We start from the raw sequence: 23,684 nt of genomic DNA, 5'->3' as shown, positions 1-23,684 counted from the left end.
GCTGGGGGGGGGGGTGCGTCGTCGTTTGCCTGCAGCTGAAAGCAGAAGAGACAGCTAAGGAAGAGCTCGGCCATGGCGAGCTCGAGCTTTGAAGAAGATGAAGTGCAAGCAGCAGCTCGGAGAAGATGAAGCTCGACCAAACGACGACGAACTCGACTCTAGTTAGCAACTGAAACCATGCCGAAGCCTAGCAGCAGGTGACGCGGCAGAACAGGAGCAGGTTTGGTTTAGACTCAAGGACATCGTTGAGGCAGCAAATGCAGTCGAAGCAACTGAAAAAGGGGTTGATGAGGACGACGAAGATGCAGCTGTAGCGACCATGATAATGGTCGTTTTGGCCGTGCGAAGGGGCTGCGTAGTTTGGTGGTGTTTGGATGAAGAACGAAGGAGGAGGTGACGATGGAGGTGGTGTTTGCTGGACTGCTTGGGCCGTGACGATGACGGGGAGGCAGCTGGAGGTGGAAGGGTCCATTTGGTGGTGAAGCTGGTGAATGGCAGCAGCCATGGACGTTGGGTTTGTTTGAGAGTTTGGGGAAGATGAGGATGGAGGGGGGCGGGTAGTTTTTAGGTTTTCTTAGGGTTTTTTTTTTGTTTGTTTTTGTTTTGTGTTTTGACAAAATGAAGAGTGGGTCTTGGGTCAATGGGTTAATGGGGCGGACCGGGTCGACCCGTGTGAAGTGGACTGGGTCGTGGACAATTGTTTGGGCCTGGGGTTGAAAATTGAAGAAGTGGCCCAATCCGATTTTTATTTGTATTTTTGTTATCTTTTCTTCTTTTATTTTCTAAAACTAAATTATAAGAATACTTAAATTATTATTAAGAACTAAATTAAGTTATAAAAGCGCAAATTAACTACCAATAACAATTAACGCACAATTAAGTAATAATTAAGCATAAAATTGTTCATTTGGACATTAAATGCTAAAAATGCAAAAGATGCATATTTTTTGTAAATTTTTTAATTTTGATAAAACTAATTTAATTACTAACAATTATAGAATTAAATCCTACATGCAAATGCGATATATTTTTGTATTTTTTATTAATTTAGCAAATAAACAAACACAGACAAATACAAATAATAATCCAAAAATGTCACAAAATACTCAAAATTGCACACCAAGGAAAATCATTTTATTTTGCATTTTTTGGGAGTATTTCTCATATAGGGCAAAAATCACGTGCTTACAGCTGCCCCTCTTTGCCCGGAGACACGAAGGGTTTTCGTGCAAAGATAAAGCGAGCGATTTTTGCCTATCCGACTTATAATGGTTATAGATATTTTCTAAGGAAAAAATTAAATGCATAGAGGACCATCCTTTTGTGGCGGCATGCTTCACAGATTTACGGATTCGCAGGGGGCCTTAGGCCCTACTTAGTTTTGCAAGACTTTGTTATTGTCAGTAAACTAAGTAAGGCCTTTTCCTTTTTGTTTGAATAACCCATTCTCATTATCGTTAATAAGTAAAGTAGGCAAACATATAGGTCCTTAGTAGCATTGACAAAGAAGAAGGAGCCGGTTAAAAAAAGCGAATCTTTCTATTTTGTTGACTTGTTGATGTTTTTCAAAAATGACTCGGACCTTTCTCTTAAGATTGAAAAGTGATGTCTATGCGATTCTATCAAATTTTCTTTACTTGGTAGAAAATCAATTTTCCTCTCTTGTCAAGATTTTCAGGTCTGATAATGGATATGAGTTCTTCAATTCTCTTTGTTCTAATCTATTTCAATCCAAAGGAATTATGCATCAAAGTAGTTGTGTCTATACTCCCCAACAAAATGGAGTTGTAGAAAGGAAGCATAGACACCTACTTAAAGTAGGCAGAGCCTTGAGGTTTCAAGATGCATTACCTTTAAAACTATGGGGTGAATGTTTTCTAGTAGCCGCTTATCTCATTAATAGGCTGTCTAGCACTGTTCTACATGAAAAGACTCCTTATGAGATTTTCATGGTTGTTCCCCTAAACTGGATCACCTAAGAACAATAGGATGTCTTTTTTTTCTACCAGACTTGACTCTCATGACAAATTCCAACCAAAATTCATTCCTGCTATTCTTTTAGGTTATGCTTCTACACAGAAAGGCTATAAGCTATATGACCTTAACTCTGGAAGAACCTTTGTCAGTCGAGATGTTGTCTTTAAAGAAAATGTCTTTCTTTTCAAATGTCCAAAAGAGAAATTTTTGTCATCCCACCATGATTCCTCAATAGTCATACCTGATACTAGTTCTGAGGTCTTTTCTCCTTTTCAAACACTAGATCATGGGCCAGACTCATCTACTCAAACATCATCCACTTTACTGCCTTCATCTCCAATCACCAACTTGCTAGCTTCACCTCCAGGACCTCATAGTCCTCTATTGACAGAACCTTCATTCCCTGATGCAGAGTCAATCCCATCAGACACCTTGCTCTCTTTTTCTCCCATGGATCTTGCTACCTCTGCTGAACCTAGCACTCCTTCCTCACATGACTTACCTCCCCCTAGGAAGTTTGGGAGAACTTGCAAGCCTCCAATCTGGTTGACTGGCTGTTCATCTACCCTTATTATCTACTTCTTCTACTTCTCATCCTATTCAACATTTTGTTTCATATACTCTCCTTTTTCCTTCTTTCAAAGCCTTTCTTACTTTTTTCTGCTGATGTTGAACCCTCATCTTTTTATCAAGCTAGTAAAGATGTCAGATGGGTTGAAGCTATGAAACTTAAAATTATAGCACTAGAGCAAAACAACACTTGGTCCGTAGTTAACTTACTTGTTGGTAAAACACCCATTGGATGCAAATGGATGTATCAAATAAAGTATAATGCAGATGGCACTATAAAAAGATTCAAGGCTAGATTGGTTGCAAAAGGCTTTACACAATAGGAAGGGTTAGACTTCCATGATACTTTCTCTCCAGTTGCTAAGTTGACTACTGTGAGGGCTGTCATTGCTACTGCTGCTCTCAAGTTGTCACGACCCAAACCGATGGGCCGCGACGGGCACCTGGTACCTTACTCAACCGAATACCAACGTAACATATCTTTCTTATTACATCATTATATACACATGACATACGGGCCTAATAGGCCAACATAAACTCAAAACATAGACCGACCAGGCCGTACAATCTTTTATATACACGACATATATCTACAAGCCTCTAAGAGTACATAAATATAATAAAGATCGGGATAGAATCCCGCCTTACCAAACAATACACGTCTAAATCATACTAACCAAACGAGTAACTCCGAAGCAAATGGAGCGCACCAACATCTTCCATTGAGCTAATAGCCTACTTGGAGGGCTCTCGACTTATCTATCGGGACCTGCGGGCATAAAATGCAGCGTCCCCAGGCAAAAGGGACGTTAGTACGAATAATGTACCGAGTATGTAAGACACATAAATAAAGACATAAGAGACATGGAAGAAATATAGAGTACATGACTCAACCTGTAAGTCTGAATAACTTGTAAATCATAAATTACTTTTAGCATCATGCATATGTGTATGAATGTCATGTCGTGCATAGGTACATGTTTCATAACATCATCAGCCTCTGAGGGTATCCCATCATATCATATCGGCCACTGTGGGCAAAATCATCATCGTATACCAGCTGATCAGGTGGTGTTGCGTATATAATTCCATAATCTTTCTCATATCCCATATACATATATATACATACATACGCTTATATAACACCGTTTGAATCATATTTCAGCCATTGTGGGCAAAATCATCATCATATACCGGCTGATTAGGTGGAGGTGCGTATATAACGCTGTAACTTTTTTCCATATCCCATATACATATATTTACATATATACGCATATATAACGCCATATGGTCATGGGTCAATGCACATGAATGCAATGCATGAAAAGTACGTTAATAAAATTTTTCGGAATTTCATAAGACCATTTTGTCTTTTAGCAATATCATAAAGTAAACTTTTTTTTTCTTAACTTTCATATTTTTCTGAGACCCATGAACATATGATAAAATATTATGATACACGGAAATTCAAGAACATAGATATCTCTAATACTTCTATGAATAGAGTCATTCATGGAATTTGTACATCTGCACGTTTCGTTCGTATGGTATGGATCAAGCCAAAAGAAAGAAGGGATAGCCTTAACATACCTGAGCCGATTCTCTTGACAATCTTCTAACACACGGCAATAGCGACAACACGTATCGGCAAGATCGGAGTAGAGAAAAATCCGTATGATATTCTTGGGAATTCAGGAGGGAACGGAAAAATTAATGTTTATAGGAGATAATGAGATATTCAGGAATGAATATCTTTAATGCCAATCACTGTACGACTACAGCAACGAGATAGGGGATAGAAGAATACAAACAAACATCAAGGAACAAGGAGGTGAGAGTGTTGAACAAAACTGAAACACAAATGAAGAAAAAACAATGAAAATCTATGGAATGAAGTGAAAGCCATGCTGGAAAGAAAAGGTTGAAGCCCGTTGTTCTACAGGTTAGTGCATGTGTCAATGGAAAGATAAATTATTACTAATTCAAATAGTAACGTAAGTTTCATGTGTGTAGAAAAGCCAAACATGTGTTTGTTACTTAATATGGCCACATTTTTATCAAAGTAGTGAGTCACTTTAATTAGCATGGGGCAGCCACGTTTTTGGGATAATTGCAATTAATTAATTAGGTATTGTCTCATTACCCGGTAATTAATCAATTACTCGTAAAATTGAGAATTATTCCCACTTACTTAAAATATTACTCACTTTTCACATACCTTATATACCTTACTATCATGACCATGTGGTAACTTGTATGGTACCTCGTATCGTACTAGTTCATAAATATCGGGTATTTTAGCTCGGGCCGTATTTTATCCCAAAATGCCAAACTTTGGCAAAATTCATTTTCTTTGACTTGCTTCCCCTTTCACCTTCATAAATTTACTAATCACTTGTGAAATAGCATAATCCTTACCCAAATAATCTTTTCCTTGGACTGATTTCAATTACCTTACGACAAATTCAACGTATAATACTGCAGGGTGCAACACTGTCGTAACTTATTACTGCAAAGCGCAACATCACCGTAATGCAATACTATAGGGTGCAACAATGTCGTAACTTATTACCGCAGGACGTAACATCATCATAATATATTACTGCAGAGGGTGACATCATCGTAATATATTACTGCAGAGCATAACATTATCGTAATATAATACTGCGGGACATAATATTGCAGGGTGTAACATCATTCCCCCCTTTGGAACATTCGTCCTCGAATGTTGACTGATGCTCTTATCATTTTCGTAACTTATAGCTCTTGTGAATACATTAATACTCTTTTTGTCATTCAAGCAGTTGTTCTGTGAATAAATCCAAAGTCTAGGGTATTCCCCCCTTTAGTATTTTTGCTCATATCATGACATGTAGTCGAAATCTTCCTAATCTTGCAGCTTCTGTTACCTTCTGTCATACAGCCTGTATGACCATGGCTTTGTAGGTGCACTTATGTGATTCATCTTTCCTTTTTCCTTTTATCTTTTAATCAATCTCTAGGCCTTACTTTGTATGTACAAGGATTAATAGGATGCCTCTCTAGGCCTCTATAGGTATATTGAATTCCTTTGCTCAATACGTTGTTGGATTTTCGAATATTGTTGTATCTTATCGCATAGGTCCGTTTAACCATCCGTATGAATTACTGCCACAACTCTTACTTTAATTTATCATTGTGGAGGTCTGCCACAACTCTCGTTGCTCATTCCATATGTATAAATTTAAGTCTTTTAATACTTCCTCATTAATGTTCATCTTTAGAATGACTACCTAAACTTATCTCATACTTTATAACTTTTGTAAATCCGTTGTTGATTTACCTCAATATTGATCTACAATATACTACTGATAACTTAACACTTTATGTAATATTGCTGCTAGGATTCATGTTTTATCGGGGAACATCCGAAATGATTAGATTGATCCACCTAAGACGATAACCTGCTTTCATAACCGTACCTCACAACATCCCAATGCGATTCAACTTGTGTGGGTATTTTAATCCTGTCCAATTCATAAGATCTGTTTCTTTTTTTTGTTGAATCATTACTCAATCGAAGGCCCAAACGTCATCTTTTATCTATCACAATTACACCCTCATTCTATTACCATGGTGGCATTTTAAATGCTATTAGTCTTAGACTCCTTTGAGTTCATTCATGCTATAGTGAGCTTTGTATAATTTAGAGAAACCATATGCTCTTCTTATTTTCATGGGTTTAATCCTGAGGACTTATCCATTCTTGTTACCTTCTCACTCGCCCTTTATTATCCTTACTTTTGTCTTCTAGAACCTTGTCGCTTCATCATACAATGGCTTGCGACCTACACAACTCTATTTATATTACCTTCAACCTTTTAACTTGCTTGCATCATAGATTTCCTTAAGTCATTCTGGGACATCAAGCGAGTCATCATATTGTCTCTAACTCTTCTTTACTTTCTTAATTAGCCTCCTCGATACCTAGAAACCATAGGATATGAGATATGCCACTGACTATGCCGCTATCATTCCTGGATATTGAATCCTAGCACTTCTAGCCTTCTATCCGAAGTATGAACTATTCACATATTCTGCCTTTGAGTATCTCATATGTTGTTCACCTTTACCTTTCTTACCTTAAAATCTCGCATCGTATATTCTATCTCTTTCATGACCTCCCTTTCACATAGGTAAAATTCACGTCTATAACTTGAAGCTCTATTATAATTGTTACACCTCTGGTGCATACACAAACTAGTGGGAGTTCATACTGACTTCTTGTGAGGCTGATACTCTTCAGTTGGATTCATCATAGGACTATTATAAAATATGGCTACTGTACTATCTTTCTTATACCTCTACTACTTAAGAGTGATCCTGAGGTCTATAATTCTCTTAGTCCCTCCTGTTTTTCTTAGTTGATATAACTCTTTAGTCTCCTCTTCTTGCTGATCAGCCTCTATGTAGGCTTAAGATATCTTCCGACCTAAGGCTCCTGGTATTAATTATTACTTTAGCCTTTCATAGGCGCTGAGGGATATTCATGATAAAATCCTTTAACAATTCAGTCCTTCATCTATGACCTAGGCTCAATTCTTTCTTTTAACGTATACCAGAATCTTCTACGGTTGTATATCATGCATGCATAAAACTCTGAACCCTTAAGTGAGTTCGTAACGTAACCAACTCTGGATCATTGATCGAATAATTTCTTTCATTCCATTTTAGCTTTCTTTCAATGTAAGTTATTACTTTTTCTGGTCCTTCTGCCCCCTTGTTGTGTCCATACTTAACTCATCTTAGTGCCTATACATGCCAGAGGTTTCATGCAACTCATATGATCTTGAATATTACTTTTAATTTTACTTCCCATTCATTAGTCATGGTAGGTGCCACTTTCCTTATGGAGGACGTACAATGTTTTTGTGAAACTTGTTGTTACAAGACCATTTCCTCTTTAGGTCACTGTACTTAGGTTGAAGCCTTCTTCCTTATTTCCTCAGCTAGTCCTTCACTGTAGCACTTAGGGAGGATCCTCTGACTCTTATAAAGATGTGAGCTTATTATATCGTATTTCCGATAGAATTTTTGATGTTCGTGCTCACTTGTACTTATCCTTAGTTAATTCACTATATTGGGTTTTACTATCTTTATCTTGCACGACCTGCTGTCTTGTCTGTATCCTCTTAACTAGCCATAACTAGGCTCTTCCTGAATCAACAACTAATTAGTCGTTGGCCCATTCTCATCTCAATATTTCTTGTAATCTTTCTTGGGTTATTTCCTTTGTCTTAACTTACGTCTCGTACTGGCCCCTTATTTATTAATAACAGCTCGGGCAGGAACCTTTACTTTCTCTCATTGACGTCGTGTTTGCACAATATTCTTGAATCGTAGCGTATTTATAAGATTTGGATAGGTGCCATCTCATTCTTCTTTCATTTATCGCATTCTTCCTTTATCATTCCATAGTCACTAGAACCACTTAATTCTGACTTAATGTCACATCACTCCATATTCCCCCCTTTAAGGGTATATTAAGAGCTGAAGCCACGAGGATCTACCTATAGATGTTTTAACTCTTCATAGTTGGCATCGTTTCACAACATCAATGATCCTTACTCGCCTTGCGGCAATCCTTCTGTACCAAGGATGACAAATTCCCTTACTCGCGAGGTGACACTTAATGTAACTGGTACATACAGTCCCTTAAGCTTAACTTTGCTAACATTGCTTGCTTTAGAGAAGCGTCTTCCTGAATGATCATTCTCTGAATTTCTCATGAATCTTCTTCTATTGTCCGTCCTATTATTGTCAGAACGCGATCTGAAATTCTCATGATGCTGACTATTATCAAATCACTCAGTCCCTAATTCATATTTAGTTTATCTTGTTCACCAATCCATATTATTTTCTATTAATCTGATGTCTAATTTTTCCTTCTGTTAATCACGTTAGAGTTGCAAACTTATTTCTCGAAATGAGGATATGACTTTATGGCCTATATTCTTTTTTTGTCTCAAGGCCTGTCATCTTTTGTCTTTTCCTTCACTTGACTATAAACTCTGTAATATTGTCATCATTTTTTTGACCTACCGTTGTCATCCGTGTATCATATCTTACTCATAATGCTTTATTAACTCTCTTCTTATCTCCTGCTAATTATCTATGTTTACTGTTTTACTCTGAAAACTCGAACAAAACATTCTTTTGCTTTTGGCTCCCCTTGCTCCATCCCTTGGCTCTTCCATTACAGGGGGCGGGAGCCACACTAAGGTAATATTTATTCCTTCAAGGATTCCAGTGCTTATATTTAGCCTTAATATTTTAGGGTGCACCATCAAGGTGTCTCACGAGGAGATCTATTAGCGCATTTGCAATTTCCTTCAGAAATGTCAACTAAAGCAAACAATCCATTCACTATTTTGGGCCACTCTAACCCCATCCATATCGTGATATCCCGTCCTCTTCTTAATCTACACCTGTTAGCCCCCAATATGGTATAACTGAGATGGGTATAGCCAATTATACATATCTCTGTTACTATTGAGGATAACTCACAATGCTTATATTTTTCTGCTAGAACTGTAATACTGATAATCTTCATTAACTGGGTGCCTCGTACCCTTCTTCATCTTGCTTCCTTTGCTTGTTGAAACTTGTATTTATCTTTTTAATATCTTGTTTTCTTTCACTATAAATGTGGATAGACATTCTTTCCTTAAGGCTTCTTATTAGGGAGCTTACACCTTTAAATACACTCGTGATTCGCTAAAAACCTCACATTTACTTATCATAAGCAAGATGCAAAATCGAGTTCCTCTAATCAACAATTCCACAGCTATATCTCTTATCGATCGTCTTTCTAAATGTAGGCATCGTCTTATTATGAATAGAAGTTCGGGACTTGAATTCTTATAAGTGAGCTCTACCACACGATCTAGAGTAAGAAGAAAGAGTGACAGTCCTAAATGCCCTGTAGCCTCCTGCTTATAAGTGTGGTGCACGACACACCCACAAATAAGACTCTACTAGACACGGCTTGTAGACTCCCTAGGACTGAACTGCTTTGATACCACTTTTGTTACGATCCAAACCGATGGGACACGACGGGCACCTGGTACCTTACTCAACCGAGTACCAACGTAACGTATCTTTCTTATTACATTATTATATACACATGACATACAGGCCTAATAGGCCAACATGATTTTTTATAAATTCAAAACATAGGCCAATCAGGCCATACAATCCTTTATATACATGACATATGTCTACAAGCCTCTAAGACTACATAAATATCATAAAGTTCGGGATAGAGTCCCGCCTTACCAAATAATACACGTCTAACTCATACTAACCAAACGAGCAACTCCGAAGTAAATAAAGCGCACCAATATCTTCCACTGAGATAATAGCCTACTTGGAGGGCTATTGACCTGTCTATCGGGACCTGCAGGCATGAAACGCAACGTCCCCAAGTAAAAGGGACGTCGATACGAATAATGTACCTAGTATGTAAGACACATAAATAATTACATAAGAGACATAGAAGAAATATAAAGTACATGACTCAACCTGTAAGTCTGAATTACTTGTAAATCATAAATTACTTTTAGCATCATGCACATGCGTATGAATGTCATGTCATGCATAGGTACATGTTTCATAACATCATCAGCCTCTGAGGGCATCCCATCATATCATATCGGCCACTGTGGACAAAACCATCATCGTATACCAGCTGATCAGGTGGTGGTGCGTATATAATGCCATAACCTTTTCATATCCCATATACATATATATACATACATATATACGCGTATATAACGCCATTTGAATCATATTTCAGCCACTGTGGGAAACATCATCATCATATATCGGTTGATCAGGTGGTGGTGCGTATATAACGCTGTAACTTTTTCCAATATCCCATATACATATATTTACATATATACGCGTATATAACGTAATCTGGTCATGGGTTAATGCACATGAATGCAATGCATGAAAAGTACGTTAATAAAATCTTTCAGAATTTCATAAGACCATTTTGTCTTTGAGCAATATCATAAAGTAAACTTTTTTTTTCTCAACTTTCATATCTTTCTAAGACCCATGAACAGATGATAAAATATTATGACACACGAAAATTCAAGAACATAGATATCTTTAATACTTCTATGAATAGAGTCGTTCATGGAATTTCTGTATTTGCACGTTTCGTCTGTATGGTATGGATCAAGCCAAAAGAAAGAAGGGATAGCCTTAACATACCTGAGCCGATTCTCTTGACAATCTTCTAACACACAGCAATAGCGAAAATACATATCGGCAAGATCGGAGTAGGGAAAACCCCGTATGATATTCTTGGAAATTCAGGAGGGAACGGAAAAATTAAAGTTTCTAGGAGATAATGAGATATTCAGGAATGAATATCTTTAATGCCAATCACTGTACGGCTACAGAAACGAGATAGGGGATAGAAGAATACAAACAAAACATCAAGGAACAAGGAGGTGAGAATGTTGAACAAAACTGAAACACAAATGAAGAAAGAACAATGAAAATCTGTGGAATGAAGTGAAAGCCATGATGGAAAGAAAAGGTAGAAGCCCGTTGTTCTACAGGTTAATACATGTGTCAATGGAAAGATAAATTGTTACTAATTCAAATCGTAACGTAAGTTTCATGTGTGTAGAAAAGTCAAACATGTGTTTGTTACTAAATATGGCCACATTTCCATCAAAGTAGTGAGTCACTTTAATTAGCACGGGGGCTGCCATGTTTTTTGGATAATTGCAATTAATTAATTAGGTATTGTTACGGTAATTAATCAATTACCCGTAAAATTAAGAATTATTCCCACTTATTTAAAATATTACTCACTTTTCACATAACTTATACACCTTACTATCATGATCATGTGGTAACTTGTATGGTACGTCGTATCATACTAGTTCATAATTATCGGGCATTTTAGCTCAGACAGTATTTTATCCCAAAATGCCAAACTTTGGCAAAATTTGTTTTCTTTGACTTGCTCCCCTTTTCACCTTCATAAATTTACTAATCACTTGTGAAATAGCAAAATTCTTATAATTTCCAAATAATCTTTTCCTTGGACTGATGTCAATTACCTTACGACAAATTCAACATACAATACTGTATGGTGCAACACTGTCGTAACTTATTACTGCAAAGCGCAACATCACCGTAATGTAATACTACAAGATGCAATACTGTCGTAACTTATTACTGCAGGACGTAACATCATCATAATATATTACTGCAGAGGGTGACATCATCGTAACATATTACTGTAGAGCATAACATTGTCGTAATATAATACTGCAGGACATAATATTGTAGGGTATAACATCATTCCCCCCTTTGAAACATTCATCCTCGAATGTTGACTGATGCTCTTATCATTTTCGTATCTTATAGCTCTTGTGAATACATTAATACTCTTCTTCCCATTCAAGCAGTTGTTCTGTGAATAAATCCAAAGTCTAAAGTATTCCCCCCTTTAGACTTTTTGCTCATATCATGACCTATGGTCGAAATCTTCCTAATCTTGCAACTTATGTTACCTTCAATCATACAACCTGTATAACCCTAGCTTTGTAGGTGCACTTATGCGATTCATCTCCTTTTTCCTTTTATATTTTAATCAATATCTAGGCCTTACTTTGTATGTACAAGGCTTAATAGGATGCCTCTCTGGGCCTCTATAGGTATATTGAAGTCCTTTGCTCGATACGTTGTTGGATTTACGAATATTGCTATATCTTTTCGCATAGGTCCATTTAACCATCCGTATGAATTTACTGCCACATCTCTTACTTTAATTTATCATTGCGGAGGTCTGCTACCAAGTCTCAGCTTACTCTCGTTGCTCATTCCATATGTATAAATTTAAGTCCTTTAATACTTCCTCATTACTGTTCATCTTTAGAATGACGGCCTAATCTTATCTCATACTTTATAACTTTTGTCCATCCATTATTGATTCACCTCAATATTGATCTATAATATACCACTGATAACTTAACCTTTTATGTAATATTGCTGCTAGGATTCACATTTTTTCGGGGAACGTCTGAAATGATTAGATTGATCTACCTGGGGCGATACCCTGCTTTCATAACCATACCTCACAGCATCCCAATGCGATTCAACTTGCGTGGGTACTTTAATCCTATCCAATTCATAAGATCGGTTTCTTTTCTTCATTGAATCATTACTCAATCGGAGGTCCAAACGTCATCTTTTATCTATCACAATTACACCCTCATTCTATTACCAGAGTGGCATTCTAAATACTATTAGTCTTAGATTCCTTTGAGTTCATTCAGGCAATAGTGAGCTTTGTGTAATTTAGAGAAACCATATGCTCTTCTTGTTTTCATGAGTTTAATCCTAAGGACTTATCCATTCTCGTTACCTTCTCACTCGCCCTTTCTTATCCTTACTCTTGTCTTCTAGAACCTTGTCGCTTCACCATACAATGGCTTGCGACCTACACAACTCTATTTATATTACTTTCAACCTTTCAACTTGCTTGCATCATAGATTTCCTTATGTCATTGTGGGACATCAAGCGAGTCATTGTATCGTCTCTAACTCTTCTTTACTTTCTTAATTAGCCTCCTCGATACCTAGAAGCCATAGGCTATGAGATATGCCACTGACTATGCCGCTATCATTCCTGGATATTGAATCCCAGCACTTCTAGACTTCTATTCGAAGTATGGACTATTCACATATTCTGCCTTTGAGTATCTCGTACGCTATTCACCTTTACCTTTCTTACCTTAAAATCTCGCATCGTATATTCTATCTCTTTCATGACATCCCTTCCACATAGGTAATATTCATGTCCTTAACTTGAAGCTCTATTATTATTGTTACACCTCTGGTGCATACACAATTCAGTGGGAGTTTCATACTGACTTCTTATGAAGCTGGTACTCTTCAGTTGGCTTCATCATTGAGTTATTATAAAATATGGCTACTTTACTATCTTTCTTATACCTCTACTACTTAAGAGTGATCCTAAGGTCTATAATTCTCTTGGTCCCTCCTGTTTTGCTTAGTTGATGTAACTCTTTAGTCTCCTCTTCTTTCTGATCAGCCTCTATGTAGGCCTTAGATATCTTCCGACCTACGACTCCTGGTATTAGTTATTACTTTAGTCTTTCATAGGCGTTGAGGGATATTCATGATAAAATCCTTTAACACTTCAATCCTTCATCTATGACCTGGACTCAATTCTTTCTTTTAACGTATACCAAAATCTTCTACGGCTGTATATGATGCATGTATAAAACTCCGAACCCATAAGTGAGTTCGTAACGTAACCAACTTTGGATCATTAATCGAATAATTTCTTTCGTTCCATTTTAGCTTTCTTTCAATGTAAGCTATTACTTTTTCTGGTCCTTCTGCCCCCTTGTTGTGTCCATACTTAACTCATCTTAGTGCCTATACATGCCAGAGGTTTCATGCAACTCATATGATCTTGAATATTACTTTTAATTTTACTTCCCATTCATTAGTCATGGTAGGTGCCACTTTCCTTATGGAGGACGTACAATGTTTTTGTGAAACTTGTTGTTACAAGACCATTTCCTCTTTAGGTCACTGTACTTAGGTTGAAGCCTTCTTCCTTATTTCCTCAGCTAGTCCTTCACTGTAGCACTTAGGGAGGATCCTCTGACTCTTATAAAGATGTGAGCTTATTATATCGTATTTCCGATAGAATTTTTGATGTTCGTGCTCACTTGTACTTATCCTTAGTTAATTCACTATATTGGGTTTTACTATCTTTATCTTGCACGACCTGCTGTCTTGTCTGTATCCTCTTAACTAGCCATAACTAGGCTCTTCCTGAATCAACAACTAATTAGTCGTTGGCCCATTCTCATCTCAATATTTCTTGTAATCTTTCTTGGGTTATTTCCTTTGTCTTAACTTACGTCTCGTACTGGCCCCTTATTTATTAATAACAGCTCGGGCAGGAACCTTTACTTCCTCTCCTTGACATCGTGTTTGCACAATATTCTTGAATCGTAGCGTATCTATGAGATTTGGATAGATGCCATCTCATTCTTCTTTCATTTATCGCATTCTTCCTTTACCATTCCATAGTCACTAGAACCACTTAATTCTGACTTAATACCACATCACTCCATATTCCCCTCTTTAGGTGTATATTAAGAGCTGAAGCCACGAGGATCTACTTATAGATGTTTTACCTCTTCATAGTTGGCGTCGTTTCACAACATCAATGATCCTTACTTGCCTTACGGCAATCCTTCTGTACCAAGGATGACAAATTCCCTTACTCGTGAGGTGACACTTAATGTAACTGGTACATACAGTCCCTTAAGCTTAACTTTTCTAACATCACTTGCTTTAGGGAAGCGTCTTCCTGAATGACCATTCTCTGAATTTCTTATGAATTTTCTTCTGTTGTCCATCCTATTATTGTCGGAACGCGATCTGAAATTCTCATGATGCTGACTATTATCAAATCACTCAGTCCATAATTCATATTTAGTTTATCTTGTTCACCAATCCGTATTATTTTCTATTAATATGGTGTCTAATTTTTCCTTCTGTAAATCACGTTAGAGTTGCGAACTTATTTCTCGAAATGAGGATATGACTTTATGGCCTATATTCTTTTTTTGTCTCAAGGCCTGTCATTTTTTGTCTTTTCCTTCACTTGACTGTAAACTCTGTAATACTGTGATCATTTTTTTTGACCTACCGTTGTCATCCGTGTATCATATCTTACTCATAATGCTTCATTAACTCTCTTCTTATCTCCCACTAATTATCTATGTCTACTGCTTTGCTCTGAAAACTCGAACAAAACATTCTTTTGCTTTTGGCTCCCCTTGCTCCATCCCTTGGCTCTTCCATTACAGGGGCGGGAGCCACACTAAGGTAATATTTATTCCTTCAAGTCTTCCAGTGTTTATATCTAGCTTTAATATTTTAGGGTGCACCATCAAGGTGTCTCACGAGGAGATCTATTAGCGCATTTGCAATATCCTTCAGAAATGTCAACTAAAGAAAACAATCCATTCACTATTTTGGGCCACTCTAACCCCATCCGGATCGTGACATCCCATCCTCTTCTTAATCTACACCTGTTAGCCCCCAATATGGTATAACTGAGATGTGTGTGGCCAATTATACATACCTTTCTTACTATTGAGGGTAACTCACAATGCTTATATTTTTCTGCTGGAACTGTAATACTGATAATCTTCATTAACTGGGTGCCTCGTACCCTTCTTCATCTTGCTTCCTTTACTTGTTGAAATTTTTATTTATCTTCTTAATCTCTCTTTGTCTTTCACCATAAATGTGGATAGAGATTCATTCCTTAAGGCTTCTTATTAGGGATCTTACACCTTTCAATAAACTCATGATTCGCTAAAAACCTCACATTTACTTATCATAAGCAAGATGCAAAATCGAGTTCCTCTAATCAACAATTCCACAGCTATATCTCTTATCGATCGTCTTTCTAATTGTAAGCATCGTCTTATTACGAATAGAAGTTCGGGAGTTGAATTCTTATAAGTGAGCTCTACCATATGATCTAGAGTAAGAAAAAAGAGTGATAGTCCTAAATGCCTTGTAGCCTCCTGCTTATAAGTGTGGTGCACGACACACCCATAAACAAGACTCTACTAGACACAGCTTGTAGACTCCCTAAGACAGAACTGCTCTGATACCACTTTTGTCACGACCCAAACCGATGGGCCACGATGGGCACCCGGTACCTTACTCAACCGAGTACCAACGTAACATATATTTCTTATTACATCATTATAACACATGACATACGGGCCTAATAGGCAAACATGATCCTCTATAAACTCAAAACATAGGCCGACTAGGCCGTACAATCTTTTATATACACGACATATGTCTACAAGCCTCTAATAGTACATAAATGTCATAAAGGTCGGGATAGAGTCCCGCCTTTCTAAACAATACACGTCTAAATCATACTAACCAAACGAGCAACTCTGACGCAAATGAAGCACCCCAACATCTTCCGCTGAGCTGATAGCCTACTTGGAGGGATCTCAACCTGTCTATCGGGACCTACGTGCATGAAACGCAGCGTCTCCAGGCAAAAGGGATGTCAGTACGAATAATGTACCTAGTATGTGAGGCACTTAAATAAAAACATAAGAGACACGGAAAAAATATAGAGTACATGAATCAACCTATAAGTCTAAATAACTTGTAAATCATAAATTACTTTTAGCATCATGCATATGCGTATGAATGTCATGTCGTGCATAGGTATATGTTTCATAACATCATCAGCCTCTGAGGGCATCCCATCATATCATATCGGCCACTATGGATAAAATCATCATCGTATACCAGCTGATCAGGTGGTGGCGCGTATATAATGCCATAACCTTTCCATATCCCATATACATATATATACATACATATATACGCGTATATAACACCGTTTGAATCATATTTCAGCCACTGTTGGCAACATCATCATCATATATCGGTTGATCAGGTGGTGGTGCGTATATAATGCCGTAACCTTTTCCCATATCCCATTTACATATATTTACATATACACGTTTATATAACACTATCTGGTCATGGGTCAATGCACATGAATGCAAAGCATGAAAAGTTCATTAATAAAATCTTTCAGAATTTCATAAGACCATTTTGTCTTTGAGCAATATCATAAAGTAAACTTTTTTTTTCTCAACTTTCATATTTTTCTGAGACCCATGAAAAGATGATAAAATATTATGACACACGGAAATTCAAGAATATAGATATCTCTAATACTTCTATAAATAGAGTCATTCATGGAATTTGTTTATTTGCACGTTTCGTTCGTATGGTATGGATCAAGCCAAAAGAAAGAAGGGGTAGCCTTAACATACCTGAGCCGATTTTCTTGACAATCTTCTAACACACGGAAATAGCGACAACACGTATCGGCAAGATCGGAGTAGGAAAAAATCCGTATGATATTCTTGGGAATTCAGGAAGCAATGGAAAAATTAAAGTTTATAGGAGATAATGAGATATTCAGGAATGAATATCTTTATTGCCAATCACTGTACGACTACAGCAACGAGATAGGGGATAGAAGAATACAAACAAAACATCAAGGAACAAGGAGGTGAGAATGTTGAACAAAACTAAAACACAAATGAAGAAAGAACAATGAAAATTTGTGGAATGAAGTGAAAGCCATGATGGAAAGAAAAGGTTGAAGCCCGTTGTTCTACAGGTAATACATGTGTCAATGGAAAGATAAATTGTTACTAATTCAAATAGTAACGTAAGTTTCATGTGTGTAGAAAAGCCAAACATGTGTTTGTTACTTAATATGGCAACATTTCCATCAAAGTAGTGAGTCACTTTAATTAGCATAGGGGCTGCCACGTTTTTTGGATAATTGAAATTAATTAGGTATTGTCCCATTACCCGGTAATTAATCAATTACCCGTAAAATTGAGAATTATTCTCACTTACTTAAAATATTACTCACTTTTCGCATACCTTATACACCTCTCTATCAAGACCATGTGGTAACTTGTATGGTACCATGTATCGTACTAGTTCATAATTATCGGGTATTTTAGCTCGGGCCGTATTTTATCCCAAAATGCCAAACTTTGGCAAAATTCGTTTTCTTTGACTTGCTCCCCCTTTCACCTTCATAAATTTACTAATCACTTGTGAAATAACATAATCCTAATAATCGCCAAATAATCTTTTCCTTGGACTGATGTCAATTACCTTACGACAAATTCAACGTACAATACTGCTGGGTGCAACACTGTCGTAACTTATTACTGCGAAGCGCAATATCACCGTAATGTAATACTACAGGGTGCAGCACTGTCGTAATTTATTACTGCAGGACATAACATCATCATAATATATTACTGCAGAGGGTAACATCATCGTAACATATTACCGCAGAGCATAACATTGTCGTAGTATAATACTGCGGGACATAATATTGACGTAATATTGAGGGGTGTAACACAAGCACTGCCCTATCTTTCAAATGGATGTTTAGAATGCTTTTCTGAATGGAGATCTTGAAGAGTAAGTTTACATGAATTTTCCCCAAGGATTTAGTAGCTAGGGGGAGTATAAGGATTGTAGGCTACTTAAATCTTATGGGCTTAAGCAGGCTTCTAGGCAATAGAATGTGAAGCTATCTCAAGCCTTGTCTTCATCTGGTTTTAAACAAAGAAAGCATGACTATTTTTTGTTTACTAGAAATGTGGATAACACATTTGTTTTGATTTTGGTCTATGTAGATGATCTAAAGGAAATTAAAAATGCACAAAAGTCTCTGCATCAACACTTCAAAATAAAAGAACTTGGAGAAGTCAGATATTTCTTAGGCATAGAATTTGCTAGAGCAAAAGAGGGAATTCTTATGACTCAAAGAAAATATGTATTAGAGATGATTTCTGATGCAGGTTTGGCAAGTTCTAAGCCTAAAGAGACAACAATGGAGTAGAACTTGAAGCTGATAAGCACTGAGTTTGATACTTTCACAGACACAAGTAAGGGAGATGAATCACTGGAAGACAGTGGGAATTATTAAAGGCTCATAGGAAAGCTTTTGTATCTAACAATAACAAGGCCAGATATCTCATATGCAGTGTACTCACTAAGCCAGTTTATGCAGGCACCTAAGAAATCTCACTGTGAAGCAACATTCATGTAGTAAGGTACATCAAGAAGCAACCAGGGTTGGGGCTGTTAATGTCAAGTGACAACAATGAAGAAATAGAAGCATTCTGTGATTCAGATTGGGCATCATGTCCTATGCCAAGAAAATCTGTTACTGGATGTTGTGTTAAACATGGGATTTCAACCATATCCTGGAAAGCTAAGAAGAAGCATATTGTATCTAGAAGCTCAGCTGAAGCTGAGTATAGGAGCATGGCACACACAGTAGCTGAAGTTGTGTGGTTGAAATGTCTATTGGAATAGCTGAGTGTAAATCTAAAGCTGCCCATGAAGTTGTTTTGTGATAATAAAGCAGCATTGCAAATTGTTGTAAATCCTATGTATTATGAAAGAACAAAACACATAGAAATAGACTGCCATTTCATCCGAGAGAAGATTCAAGGAGGGATGATCAAAGCACTAGGACATCAGCAATATGCAACATTAATCTCTAAGTTGGGAATGAAAGACATTTTTTCATTCTCAACTTGAGGGGGAATGTTGAAATTAGAAGTTGTAAATAGTTGTACATCTCTGTATTTATGTAGTACTCTTCTAGAAGGTGATTAATTAAGGAAGTTAGTAGATGATTAGTTATGTTAATTAGTATAATAAGGGGTGTACATTTCATTTTGCAGCTAAGTAAGCAACATAAGAAACGATTTTCTCATTTTCTAGTTTCTTTCTCTCTCTAACGTTCTCTCTATTATTTCTCTTGCTCGAGCTCACTAATGGCGGAGCCTAGGGTTAGATTTCAACCAAAAATAATAGGGAAAGGTAAATTAGCCCAGGAACTGTAAGAAAAGGAAACTTATAATACGGCATAAAAAGTTCCTCGACAGTCGACAATGAGGTTCTACTAGTTTTTACACCTAAGGCATGCTTTTGATATCTTGCATATTATTGGTGATAGACTGTGTCACACCTCCTTTTTCCTTCAAACCCATAATGGGTATAAATATAAGAGAGTTTTTCCAATTAAAGGACAATCGAAACGGGATTTGTTTATTTACAGATTTAGAGTCGCCAGTTGGGATAATTTTATGGTGTCCCAATTCACTGGTTTAAAATCCCGAATCGAGGAAAGTTGACTCTATTTACGATCTGCGAACACAAAAATCCGGGTAAGGAATTCTGTTAACCCGGGAGAAGGTGTTAGGCATTCCCGAGTTCCGTGGTTCTAGCACGGTCGCTTTGATCATACTTGGCTTATTAAAATTGTTTAATTACTTGTTTTAGAACCTATGTGAAATTATCTTTCTACCGCTTTTAAATCATTGATTATTCGCAATTAAAGAATTGAGTTACGCGTACGTATACCCTTTTGTTTGGCGCGTCAAAAATTATGTCACGCAGACGTGTCCACAATTAATAACGCTTTGTTTATTTATTTAAGAAGAGTTTGGTTGAAGTTGCGCGAACGCATCCCTCGAGTCATTTTTAGAATTAAATTTGCAATTATGTTACGCGAACATATACATAATCACAATACTAGTCAAAATTGAGCCTAAAGCAAACTGTGGGTTTTCATAATTTGCTCAATTCCTAAGTTGAGATTATTGCAAATATCACGAATTTATAGATAAAAATTATTTTAGAAGAAATCAACTGACTAATGATCCCAAACCCAATGTAACTCCAAACCCCCAAAATTCTTTCATTCTAATTACCATCGATCGATACTTCGAATTTGAGATCAAATTATAAAACACACATGACTAACAAGAACAAGACAAAATTAATTAGTTATAAATAAAGCTAATAAGACAAAACTAGAAGCATAACAAAATATCATCTTATCCAATAAGCCCGTAAACATTGGCCCATATTTGTCTAGTTTTTCTACTCATTTTTGCTTATTATCAGATAATGAAAGGTCCACTGGATCCCAAACTAAAGGACATTAACAAAATGGATATGAAAGCTCGTTTTCCATCCCAACAGAATTTGGACTAAGTCAGTAGCCTATTCAACTTTTCTCTTCAAGACTAATACTCACATAATTAATTGCGTGAGCTTGACACTGGAAATTACCAGATTTAAAGATAAACTAGAAGCTCGACAAATAGTAATAAAACATCACTTAGAGAAAAATCCCAAAAAAAAAGGTCCACTTATCGAAGGCATGGCAAAATTTTCCTTCTGTAATGTGAAAAAATCTCTTTATTTTGTTCTTTCTCTTTGAAAAAAAGGGAAATGATTAATTGACTTACTTTAATTAAATGGAAATGAAAAGTAAGACGTGATATTTGGCCACTGAAGATGTTTTGAGCTGCTAGAAGGAAACAACACCATCTCCTAAATTTCTTAACCAAGTTATATAAACAGAAGCTCTCAAGCACAGTAGTATCTAACCAATATCAGAAATTGATGAACACTCGAATCAGGTATTGACTTAACAATTAATGAAGGCAACATAATAACAAATATATAGATTTCAGGCTATTCAAAAAATAGTAGAAACAAAATGGAGACGAACCTTAATAATCGAAACCATATGTTTACTTGACAGAAATTCCAACCGCGTACAAAGCTTGAACACGAATCGACAATCAAACTTAAACAACCGCCACAACTACACCGGAAAAAACTCGAACAGAATCGGCGACTCGAAAGCTCAGCGGCAACCTCGAACACAGCAATCGGACAGCAAACTTGAAACCGTATACAACAAACCAACCTTAAATTTCAACTAAACCCCAGGATTGAAAACCGCAAACGAAAACTGAAATATATTTATGTATTTTTCGAGTTTGAAATAAAATTGGACTGCATTTCTTATCAAAGACCTAAAATGACAAAGCAGATAAGAGAAGTACGGAGACCAAAACCAAACTTAGTTCCCTTTTCGATTTCCCATTTTTCGTTTTGTGCTAGTTCCATTCTCTTTTGTGTATTGGTGTATGTTCTTCATGTAAGAGAGAGGTGAGGGAGATCTGCTGTTGGTCTTAGGTCTACGGTTTTATAAAATGATGGAAGATTTTGTACCTCTCCGTGGAAGATGAGGAGCGAAAAAGAAAGCAAAGGGGAAGCTGCACTATTTTTTGGGTATTCGCGATCTAAAAAATCTCCTCCCCATCCTTCTATATCTAGGTTTTATTAAAGGGTAAGGGATTTGGGTAGGTTAGAGTAATGGTCTTAGGAGTTATGGGCTTGAAAATTAGGGAATTGGGCCAAAGACTAAAAAAGATGGACTACAAGATTCATAAAGACGGGGTAAACCAACCCAAAACTAATTCCTCCTTCTAAAATTATATACAATTATAATATAAAATATAAAACTAATTTTAATTAATTGAACTAAACTATATTAAAATATGAAGCTATTTTGTATTTTCAAGATTATATATAAAAATAAAAATAAGCTACTATTTTTGTATATTTTTTATTTAAATTTATGAAAGAATGCGTAAACTAAAATATTTTGTAATTTTCATTTTTTGTGACGAAATAAAGTAAAAAAGTCAAAACTAGTTAAATTAGTTATATTAGGCCTAAACTAAATATTTACGTGCTAAGATATGGAAAATCTTGGGGAGGGTAAAAAATCACATGTCTACAGCTGCCTCTCTTTGACTGGAAAGACGAAGTATTTTCAGACAAAGAATGACTAGACAGGTTTTTTGACCCGACCTTTATTTGGAGAGACTAAAACTAAGAGAGAGGGGAATGTGACCGAGCTCTGGTATCTGAGCTGCCTACATATCCTTGGCGATAAAGGAATCAGACCACGTGTAGTTCAGAGATGAGTGAGATGACGGAGTATGCCGAGGTGGAGAGCCGGTCGAGGTGCCGCATCACGACCCAAATCCCGATCGTGATGGCGCTCAGCACACTACTAGGCAAGCCCGACCATTATTCAACACTTAACCCAATTTATCAAAAACAGCGGAAAGAAATATCAATTAAGCAAGATTAAAGTACTGAAGATTTTAACAAAATACACAATATAATCTCACTAGGACCCGGTGTCACGAATCTGAGCCTCTAGAATACAGAATATCATCCTAATACACGGTATATCCAAAGTCCGATAATGCGGAAATAAAGAGATAGGATAGGAGGGAGAAGATCAATGGCTGCGAACGCCGTGCAGCTACCTCGATACTCCCAGAGGCTGGATCTGCTGATCAACTGGATCTACTGAGCCTGAGACTGCCCTGGATCTGCACACAAGGTGCAGGGAGTAAAGTGAGTACTCCGACCCAGTGAGTAATAAAAGTAACTACAGTCCGAAGATAAGAAAATCCAGTAAATACACAAAGTAAGCTACAATCCGAATATACAGCAACATATGGAACTGAGCAGCTAAACACCAGTATAAATACAAATACATGAATGCAATGCAATGCATATGATGGTACATTCCAGTA

The 23,684-nt window shown here is 36.8% G+C and overlaps 1 long non-coding RNA gene across 1 annotated transcript; it reads right to left on the bottom strand.

Annotated features, from left to right (window-relative positions):
* Window positions 1–16,412: 16,412 nt before the first annotated feature.
* LOC138886500 (uncharacterized) lies at window positions 16,413–22,381 on the bottom strand. Its single transcript, XR_011405281.1, has 2 exons — window positions 21,791–22,381; window positions 16,413–16,690 (listed from the first exon to the last, which is right to left on the bottom strand). It is a non-coding gene; the product is annotated as an uncharacterized lncRNA (long non-coding RNA).
* Between the last annotated feature and the right edge of the window lie 1,303 nt (window positions 22,382–23,684).

The sequence above is a fragment of the Nicotiana sylvestris genome, chromosome 2, assembly GCF_000393655.2.
Source record: "Nicotiana sylvestris chromosome 2, ASM39365v2, whole genome shotgun sequence".
In the NCBI taxonomy this organism is placed as follows: domain Eukaryota; kingdom Viridiplantae; phylum Streptophyta; class Magnoliopsida; order Solanales; family Solanaceae; genus Nicotiana; species Nicotiana sylvestris.
Note: the sequence above shows the minus strand (reverse complement) of the source record. Positions and strands in the feature narration are given on the sequence as shown.